The sequence below is a fragment of the Nerophis ophidion genome, linkage group LG22 (genome assembly GCF_033978795.1).
Source record: "Nerophis ophidion isolate RoL-2023_Sa linkage group LG22, RoL_Noph_v1.0, whole genome shotgun sequence".
In the NCBI taxonomy this organism is placed as follows: Eukaryota; Metazoa; Chordata; class Actinopteri; order Syngnathiformes; family Syngnathidae; genus Nerophis; species Nerophis ophidion.
This window is the reverse complement of record NC_084632.1, coordinates 29,095,081-29,106,456: the sequence shown is the minus strand read 5'-3', so window position 1 is coordinate 29,106,456 and position 11,376 is coordinate 29,095,081. Positions and strand designations below refer to the sequence as shown.

Sequence of the window (11,376 nt, the reverse complement as noted above, 5' to 3'; positions counted from 1 at the left end):
AAAGATACAAAGAATTGCTATTGTGACACCTAGTGGACACATTTACAACAGCAGTCTCTTTCATTCAAAAATTTCGGCAAATTTTTTTACTTAGTAAACTCATCCAGCGGGCCCGATAAAACTTGTTTGCGGACCAGATCCGCCCCGCGGGCCTTACGTTTAACACCCCTGATTTAGATGTTAAATGATCTACATTTGATCTCCATATTAAAACTTTTGACCTGTAATGATTTGGAAAGCTGACAAGGTCATCAAAATGTTCAATTTAAAATTTCCAATATCAAAACTCAACTTCTGATGGCACAATTTGCATGAATTAAAAGAAAACGCCTGAGGATTATAATTGCTTGAGCGATTGCATTTTAATTGTAATCAATTGCATTATCATAAAACCAATAATGACTTTGACGGTGAAGTTTGTAGCAGACACAAGAGAAGGGAGAGAGACAATGTCTATGAGGCTGCAGATTAATATCATAGTCATGTAACTCACGTGAGAGCAAAGGTGGATCCTCCCCCCGCGTGTGTGTCCCATCCCACCCGCCTCTCCTTCCGCCTCGCTCGGCCACACCTGCAAGCAGTCCGCGGGGTGGGGGGGGAGTCCGCCCGGTGCTGGTGCAGACCCGCGACCACACTGCCAGAAAGCGAAAGGAACAATCGCAGCAATTGAGCAGCTTTTTCACAGGATTCGGTGATCCGCCGTCAGCTCGGACGAATTCACCGACTGGCGTTGTCACTTCACAGCCGCAGACAGAACCTGGATTTCGGATAGAAAGGGAGCTCTGACCGGTGTTAACACAGACGACCAGCACAGGTAAGACCGGATTTTAGTATGCAAAAGAGGAATTTATAAACACATTTTTTCGTCTATTTTTCCAACTTTATATGAACAAAGTTATATGTTCTCCCCCAAAATTTGATACACATCCGTATACCTTTTTTCATCACTTGCAGTTGATACACAATATATAACATCCAATACAGTATTAGTTTTTATGTATGGATTAATATAGGACAAATAAAATAGAATCCACTAAATTGTTTTTATTTTTTTCTTGTGCTTTGAGATAATTAAATTACCGTGTTTCCTTGAATTGCCGCTGTGGCACTAATTAATTTAAAACCTCTTCTCACTCCTGCGCTTACCAAAGGCATGCGGTAAAAGTAAGCATGCGCTAATTATTTTTAAACGTCTTCTCACCCCGGCACTTACCAAAGGTATGCAGTAAACATTTGAGTGTGATGTAAACTTGGACCTTAAATCCTGCTGAATAGCTCTTAATCTTCTTCCCTTTATGCGATTTCAAATGACTGGTATTGAAATCAGCCTCCTCCATTTTGAAAATGACTACACGAGTTTGACCAGGCGGTAATACTAAGCATGCGCTAATTATTTTCGGAAGCGAGTTTGACCCGGCAGTAATTCAAGGCAGCGCATATCCATTCCCTGCGGCAATTCAAGGAAACACGGTACTCCATAACCCAGGGGGCCGCTACCCCAAAACGTTGAAAGAACCATATTGGACCAAAAATAAAGAAATCAAATCAGTCTGGAGACGCACAGAATGAAAAGCTGCATACAAGTCTTATAATGAAGGCAACACATGACGTAAGTGTCCATGTTAGTTATAATAGCCTACTATGAAAATGACTATGTGTCGCAGGCGGGAGCAAATCTTTTTGATGGAAATGTTGAAATTTTATATTTATTCTACACATTTTTACAGCATTGGAAAACATTAGTAAATCAGAAGCTACTCAGTGGGTTAGATAACTTCTGGAAATTACTGGCTTTTAATGGCCAAATGTATAGATGTTTGTGTCCAAGTTAAAGGAAACGGTAGGCTGTCTTCTTTTAATGGATTTATTATAATCTTTGCAAGCTGGGTAATGTTTACTGTGTTCTGGAACACCGTGGCACACAAACAACTATCTGAAATGTGTCATGAGACATGCTAAACTAAATTATGTACAAAGAAAATAAAAGTAAAGGATTATACATCAGCTCAAATATACCCACAAATGAGGCATAATGATGCAATATGTACATACAGCTAGCCTAAAATGGAAAATGGGTTATACTTGTACAGCGCTTTTCTACCTTCAAAGTACTCAAAGCACACTATTTCCACATTCACCCATTCACCCACACATTCACACTGATGGCGGGAGCTGCCATGCAAGGCCCTAACCACGACCCATCAGAAGCAAGGGTGAAGTGTCTTGCTTAGAGACACAACATACGTGACAAGGTTGGTAGAAGGTGGGGATTGAACCAGGACCCCTTAGGTTGCTGGCACGGCCACTCTCCCACGCAGTACCCAAATAGCATGTTAGCCATGATTAGCTTTGCAGTCATGCACTGACCAAATATGCCTGATTAGCACTCCGGGAAGTCAAGAACATCAACAAAGCGCACCTTTGTGCATTCAAGCACAGTATAAAATGTTTGGTGGAAAAAATGAGACAAAGGAGTGGAAGAGTTCACATGTAAACAAACTGTTGCGTCACAGTCCACACTATGGTGGACTATGACGCGGCATGACAAAAGAACCACCAAAATTAGTAGGACAAAACGATGTTCACTAAATAATTTAATCAGTGTATTAATACACACAGACATATTAAACAGTGGGATTTCTAACATTTGGGAAGGTGTGTGTCATGTTTGTCCGCAAACATGAAACATACTAAAACAAAAAATGTTATTTTTCCCCCCATCATTATCCATTTTCAATCCTTTTTTAAAAATGCTCCAGGAAGCCACTAGGGCTTTCGGCTCGAGAGCCACGGGTTGCTGACACCTCCCATAACCTCTAAAATAAGTGTTGCTGTATCAAATTCCTGTATTTACCTTATCTTACATAGATAATGTATGCCATAGTATTGTTTGTATATCAGACACTGCCTGCCAAATTAAGTACTAAAATAATAATGTGAATAGAATGAATACATTACATTTTTAATTTAATTAGCAAATTTATTTTATCATTGTTTAGTATTTATTTTATTTACATTTTATTCTTGCAGCCCCTTATGGCCTGTTTTGTTTTCATTCGCATCCAAGAAGTAAAATTGATGACATGCTATCACAGTCTAACCTTTGCACCGGGCGGGATGGCCCTGCAATTATAGTGCGCGGACAAATGAGTGCAAACGTCATAGAGCTCCTGTTTTACACATCGAGGTCAGTTTTTTCTGCATCATGGAAAACCCATAAACCGTAGGGTTGATAACGTGGTGTTTGAGTTATTGTGATCACGACAGATCAATAATGTGCAATTGTGCCTTTGCTCATGTACAGTGCATCCAGAAAGTATTCAAAGTGCTTCACTTTTTCCACATTTTGTTATGTTACAGCCTTATTACAAAATGGAATAAATATGTTTTTGTCGTCACAAGTCTACGCACAATACCCCGTTATGAAAATGTGAAGAAAAAAATGTATATATATTTCCGCAAATTAATTACAAAAAATAACTAAATACATCACATGTACATAAGTATTCACAGGATTTGCCATGAAGCTCAAAAGTGAGGTCAGGGGCGTTCTGTTTCAACTGATCACCCTTGAAATGTTCCAACAGCATAATTGGAGTCCACCTGCAGTGAACTCAGTTGGTTGGACATGATTTAGAAAGTCACACACCAAGGTCACACATTTGATAGTGCATGGCAGGACACCAAACAAAAATTAACTTGAAAGAATTGTCTACAGACCTCTGTCGAGAGCCACAAATCTGGGGAAGGGCACAGAAAAAGATCTGCTCTCTTAAAGGTACCAATGAGCACTCTGTCCTACAATATATGTTTGTGTAAGAAGTTTGGAAACATCAGGACTCTTCTTAGAGCTGGCCGGGCATTTAACTTAGCAATTAGGGGAGAAAGGCCTTAGTCTGGGAAGTGACCAAGAACCCGATGGTCACTCTTTCAGAGCTACAGCCTTCTTCTGTGGAGAGTGGAGAACCTTACAGAAGGACTACCATTTCTGCAGCAAACCACCAATCAGGCCTGAATGGTTAAGTGAAAGACTCTCAGACCTTGGGAAGAAACAGTTATCTGGTCTGATGAGATGAAGATTGAACTCTTTGGCATGAATTCCAGGCATCATATTTGGAGGAAACCAGGCACCACTAATCACCAAGCCAATACCATCCCTACTGTGATGCATGGTGGTGGCAGCATCATGCTATGGGGATGATTTCCAGAGCCAGGAACTGTGAGACTAGTCGGGATGTAGGGAAAGATGAATGCAATAATGTACAGAGGCGTCCTGAATGAAAACCAATGCTTTTTTATCCAACCTCAATGAGTTTGAGAGGCACTGCAAAGAGTCATTGGCTAAACTGCTCAAAGGTAAGTGTGTCATGCTTGTGGCATCATATTCAAAAAGACTTAAAGGCCTACTGAAACCCACTACTACCCACCACGCAGTCTGATAGTTTATATATCAATGATGAAATATTAACATTGCAACACATGCCAATACGGCCTTTTTAGTTCACTAAATTACAATTTTAAATTTCCTGGGAGTTTCGTCTTCGAAACGTCGTGTAATGATGACGTGTACGCAAGACGTCACAGGTTTTTAGGAAATATGAGCGCTGCGCACACACACAGCTAAATGTCGTCTGCTTTAACCGCATAATTATACAGTTTTTTGGACATCCGTGTTGCTGAATCTTTTGCAATTTGTTTAATTAATATTGGAGAAGTCACAGTAGAAAGATGGAGTTGGGAAGCTTTAGCCTTTAGCCACACAAACACACGGTGATTCCTTGTTTAAAATTCCTGGAGGTGAAACTTTGCTATGGATCAGAGCACGGTCAAGAGAACATGGATCCCGACCACATGTCAACCAGCAGGTTTCGGTGAGAAAATTGTGGTTAAAAAGTCAGTTCTTACCGGAGAAAAGCTGAGCTTGTGCCGTCCATAGCTGCCGTCGACTCCCCTGAGACACTGCGCGTCAACACACCCGTGGAGACAACCTTCTGACTATCAGGTAAAATTAAACTCACTGAAACACTAGCAACACAATAGAAAGATAAGGGATTTCCCAGAATTATCCTAGTAAATGTGTCTAAAAACATCGGAATCCGTCCCAATGCAATCGCGTTTTTTTTTTTTTTCTAGTCCGTCGCTATCAATATCCTCAAACACAAATCTTTCATCCTCGCTCAAATTAATGGGGAAATTGTCGTTTTCTCGGTCCGAACAGCACTTTTTGTTGGAGGCTCCCATTAAAAACAATGTGAAGATGTGAGGAGCCATCAAACATGTGACGTCATCGTCTGCGACTTCCGGTAGAGGCAGGGCTTTTCTCTTAGCACCGAAAGTTGCGAACTTTATCGTCGATGTTCTCTACTAAATCCTTTCAGCAAAAATATGGCAATATCGCGAAATGACCAAGTATGACACATAGAATGGACCTGCTATCCCCGTTTGAATAAGAAAATCTCATTTCAGTAGGCCTTTAAGGCTTTATTTGCTTCCAAAGGTGCATCAATAAAGTATTGAGTAAATGCTGTGAATACTTATTTACACTTGATTTCTTAGTTTAAAATTTCTAATACATTTGAAAACATTTCTATAAAAAAAAAAAAAAATCAAATTGTCATATTGGGTTATTATGTATAGAATTGTGTGTTCATTTTTAAATAAGGCTGTAACATAACAAAATCTGGAAAAAGTGAAGCGTGAATACTTCCCGGATATGGTGTAGATAGATCTTTTTCCTGAGCTGCATATGTCAGTACAAACTTCATAACTTGAAATATTTTTCAGGATGTGGTTATAGGTGTAAAACAGTCAGAGTGAAAACAGTATGTGATGGACCTCATTAGTGAAGACCTTCTGGTCGCTGTAAAGCACAGGATGAGAGGGTGAAGAATAGAATGGATATGCATGCTGGTGGATGTTTTCCCCATACAGGTGAGACTGTGGTATGTAGGTGTTTATATGTTCGTCATGGGTGCCAGACACTGAGTGGAACACAGATACGGGCCGAATCTTAAAGACAGATTCTTAGTTTCCCAGTCAGTATATAAACAAAGTGAGGCCAGTATGTTAGCGGTTGTAAATGGACATAAACTTCATCGTCCTCCTCTGTAACTAGTGTTGTAACGATACCAATATTTTGGTACCGGTACTAAAATTATTTTGGTACTTTTCTTAATAAAGGGGACCACAAGAAAATTGCATTATTGGCTTTATTTTAACAAAAAAATCTTAGGGTATATTAAAAATGTGTTTCTTATTGCAGTAAAGTCCTTAATTAAAATATTGAACATACAAGGACACTTGTCTTTTAGTAGTAAGTAACTCCTAATTAGTCTGCTGACATATGCAGCGACATATTGTATCATTTATCATTCTATTATTTTGTCAACATTATTGAGGACAAGTGCTTGAAAATTAATTATTAATCTACTTGTTCATTTACTGTTAATATCTGCTTACTTCCTGTTGGTATAGCTCGGTTGGTAAAGCGGCCGTGCCAGCAACTTGAGGGTTGCAGGTTCGATCCCCGCTTCCACCGTCCTAGTCACTGCCGTTGTGTCCTTGGGCAGGACAATTTACCCACCTGCTCCCAGTGCCACCCACACTGGTTTAAAATGTAACTTAGATATTGGGTTTCACTATGTAAAGCGCTTTGAGTCATTAGAGAAAAAGCGCTATATAAATATAGTTCACTTCACTTAACATGTTCTATCTACACTTCTGTTAAAATGTAATAATCACTTATTTCAGTGGTTCTCAAATGGGGGTACGCGTACCACTGGGGGTACTTGAAAGTATGCCAAGGGGTACGTGAGATTTAAAAAAAAATATTCTAAAAATAGCAACAGATCAAAAATCCTTTATAAATATATTTATTGAATAAGGGATAGGTTGATTGTCAACACTAAATTGGCCCTAGTGTGTGAATGTGAGTGTGAATGTTGTCTGTCTATCTGTGTTGGCCCTGCGATGAGGTGACGACTTGTCCAGGGTGTACCCCGCCTTCCGCCCGATTGTAGCTGAGATAGGCGCCAGCGCCTCCCGTGACCCCAAAAGGGAATAAGCGGTAGAAATGGATGGATGGATGGAATAATACTTCAACAAAATATGAATGTAAGTTCATAAACTGTGGAAAGAAATACAACAATGCAATATTCAGTGTTGACAGCTAGATTTTTTCGTGGACATGTTCCATAAATATCGATGTTAAAGAGTTCTTATTTTGTGAAGAAATGTTTAGAATTAAGTTCATGAATCCAGATGGATCTCTATTACAATCCCCAAAGAGGGCACTTTAAGTTGATGATTACTTCTATGTGTAGAAATCTTTATTTATAATTGAATCATTTGTTTATTTTTCAACAAGTTTTTAGTTTCTTTTATATCTTTTTTTGCAAATAGTTAAAGAAAGACCACTACAAATGAGCAATCTTTTGCACTGTTATACAATTTAATAAACCAGAAACTGATGACATAGTGCTGTATTTTACTTCTTTATCTCTTTTTTTCAACCAAAAATACTTTGCTCTGATTAGGGGGTACTTGAATTAAAAACATGTTCACAGGGGGTACCTCACTGCAAAAAGGTTGAGAACCACTGACTTATTCTTCTGTTGTTTGATGCGTTATATTAGCTTTGGATGATACCACAAATTTGGGTATATGTCCAATACCAAGTTTTTATAGGATCATACATTGGTCATATTCAAAGTCTCCAGGTGTCCAGGGACCTATTTCCTGAGTTTATAAACATGATATACATTTAAAAAAAAACGGAAGATGATGTTGTGAAGCCTAACAAAATCGACGTAATCATAGTAGTATCGACTAGATACGTGCCTGTACTTGATATCATTACAGTGGATGTTAGGTGTAGATCCACCAATGGCGTTTGTTCACATTTTGACGCCGGTGAGCTACGGTGTGTAGTGAAGCATGTTTAGCTATTCCTCGTACTGCAGGGATGATACTTGTAAGAAACTTACTTTATTTGTCGCCATGGAGGCGGGGATTAGTGACTTAGAAGTAGCTGAATCACTGCCGACGGCGGATGGACGTTAGCTGTTAGCTAGCTAGCCATGTCTTTTAAAGCACCTCATCCTGAGGGTGTTTCAGTGTTATAACTTCACCTGTATCGTTAGTTTTTAAGCCAAAATGCGTCCGTTCTCCCTTTTCTGTCTACACACTGTCTGTTTGTAAGTACTCCGTGATTGTGTGCCGCCGAACACAGCTATTGTGTATTATCTGATATCACAATACAGTATACAAATCAGATTTAAACTGTCCAGTAATTTAGACACCTGTGGTTCAACATCCTTCTGCATAGAATTTAAATTGCAAGGTCATGTGATCGGTATGCGCCAAATTAACTCATTGGTGTTTGTAATCGGCAGCATAGAACCCTGATCAAACACCATTTGGTCTAACACTTATATACCAGAATATATGCAAATGTTTTTTTTATATGAGGTTTTCTCAAGTGACACTTTTGTGACACTCATGTGGAAAGAAACTTTGTAACGTTTGTAGTCAAGTTTGTAGTCAAGTTCAACTTGTTTACTGTATGTTCATATTATACCGATATACACGATATATAGCGGGTTTGTCTCTGTGCGATATAGAAAATTACTAAATCGTGATATTCGAGTATACGTTCTCACACAGTTGCTTTTAGCTGCGGGCATTACAATATTTGCTCTTCTCACTCTTTCCTGTCTCTCCTTCTCACAAACAATCAGGCACAGCTGCTTACAGACGTCACATACTGTCACGTCATACGTCACATACGCATTTGCCCTCATGGAGCAGAGAGGTAGCAAACTGGGTAGCGTTAGCTGTGATGCTAGCAGAGCCGTGCGAGTGGTAATACGAGAGAAAGAAGGTGCGAATGAAGGAAGAAATAATTCCCAAGAATAACAGCAGGGGGTCCATCGGTCTGGCTGTGGTTTGGCTTCAAGTGGGAATATGTCAAACAGACAACCGTAATTTGTCAAGTGTGGGCCAAAAGCGTTGCTATAAAATGTAGCATCACTGTTAATATGTAGCATCTTTTGAAAAGACACCTGCTAGAGAATGAAGATAATTTCATAACGTCCGTAGTAACCAACCACATAGCGAAGGACGAATAGTATTTGATTTCCTATTATGCAGCTCATTTATATTTAACACTTAAAACGTCTCTGACAATCTTGCACTTTCTGTTTTGGAAATTACATGAATGTTTGTGCCACTGCTTAATAACTGTTTAATAAATACAGTTTTGGTCAATTGACTTAGTTGTGATTTCTTTAAAGCATGAAAGTTTAAAAGTAGCATATATTAATGCAGTATGAACAGGAATGTTTTAATGTAGACACATAGAATCATCATACTGCTGTGATTATATGCATCAAGTGTTTATTCAAGGCCAAGGCAAAATATCGAGATATCGTATATCGCGATATGGCCTAAAAATATTGAGATATTAAAAAAGGCCATATCGCCCAGCCCTAGTTCATATACTGCTTGAAAATAATCCCATAAGAATAGTACATTTTTGGCCCCGTGTCTTAAAAGAATCGAAATCAAGAAACTTTGGCAACAGGAATCGAAATGAGGAACCGGAATTGGGAACAGAATCCAAGTGACAAGGAGCACAAATATCCATCCATTTTCTTCTGCTTATTCTCTTTGGGGTCGCAGGGGGCGCTGGTGCCTATCTCAGCTACAATCGGGCGGATGGCGAGGTACATCCTGGACAAGTCGCTACCTTATCGCAGGGCCAACACAGATAGACAGACATCAGTCACACTCACATTCACACACTAGGGCCAATTTAGTGTTGCCAATCAACCTATCCCCAGGTGCATGTCTTTGGAAGTGGGAGGAAGCCGGAGTACCCGGAGGGAACCCACGCATTCACGGGGAGGACCTGCAAACTCCACACAGAAACATTTGTGCGCTTTTTTTTGTTATTTTATTTCTACAATGTGCCCTGCACCAAAATAGCTATGTTCAGCAAATAGACCCCAGGCCACATCCATCCATCCATTTTCTACCGCTTATTCCCTTTTGGGGTCACGGGGGGCGCTGGCGCCTATCTCAGCTACAATCGGGCGGAAGGCGGGGTACACCCTGGACAAGTCGCTACCTCATCGCAGGGCCAACACAGATAGACAGACAACATTCACACTCACATTCACACACTAGGGACAATTTAGTGTTGCCAATCAACCTATCCCCAGGTGCATGTCTTTGGAAGTGGGAGGAAGCCGGAGTACCCGGAGGGAACCCACGCATTCACGGGGAGAACATGCAAACTCCACACAGAAAGATCCCGAGCCTGGATTTGAACCCCAGGCCACAGTTTGCCTTTTTGGTGAAATAGGCAAATCAAAACTACGGAAGAGTGTCTCCAAGCTGTGTTTTCTTTGCATTTATAAAAGTAATAAAGGGTGGGTTGGACGTTTCTGGAGGTTTTCTACACGGCGTGGTAATGCACAGCCCCTGGGCTTGTGGAGGCGGATCCGCCATGGTGCCCCTGTATAGCGGACTGGATGGGACAGTGTCAGCCACTACTTCTTCTACTTCTGCTTTTCTGGCAGCCTTCACGCTTGTATGTAACTGCACAACCAGTATTTTAAGGGGACTGTCTATAATTAGAGCAAAAAACAAACACTGCAGTTTTACGTCAATTTAAATGCTTAATGTGGGTTTTGATTTTTCTATTAATCTCCCAGAATTATAATCGATTGCATACTCCACACTACCGGACCATTTACTTTTTCATTGCCCAGTAGGGCATTTTATTGTGATTCATTTTTGACAGAATTCCGCAAAAGAGTCGACCTGACCTGTGGAAATAAGTGAGTGATGTTTTCGACCTTTTGAGGAATTTGAATGTTGCAGAATGCAGTTCCCAAAAAAGCCCTTTTTTTGTCTACAGTACATGAAAAGCACTACCTCTGTGTTGAGAAGCTGTCACTTCATGGGTCTATAAACAAGACTGACATCAAACCAGCCTCATTCACTGTGATCGTTATTGCCAGACAGCCCTAATCACATTAGAATATACTCAATATCACATTTGAACCGGCAAGAGGAGGATTTAGGCACAACAAAACCATGGCATCCTCCTCAGGAGAGAAGCCGACGCAGACCAGCATGTTAATATGGGATTTAATTTGCGTATTTAAAATTCCAGCTGTACAGAACTAAGGAAAGCAAGCAGCTGTGAGGGTTTCACGTCCCCAATGTAAGGACCACGACGTTTCACGCACATGCCTTACGTCAGTCATGGAGTTAATTTCATAATAGGATTCAAAATTGGAAGTGGAGATTATCTGACAGAAGCAACATTTGATGCAGTTTTTAAGAGCAGCTGTCCCATTTTGCTCT

At 40.2% G+C, this 11,376-nt stretch overlaps 1 protein-coding gene across 2 annotated transcripts in view; it reads left to right on the top strand.

The window, feature by feature from the left end:
* The first annotated feature begins 543 nt into the window (after positions 1 to 543).
* Positions 544 to 11,376, top strand: part of LOC133540760 (transmembrane protein 125) — a 55,893-nt gene continuing 45,060 nt past the window's right edge. For both annotated transcript variants that reach the window (XM_061883657.1, XM_061883658.1), the window contains exon 1: positions 544 to 814. The gene's annotated coding sequence lies outside the window, so the exon portion shown is untranslated. The remainder of the gene's footprint in view (positions 815 to 11,376) is intronic.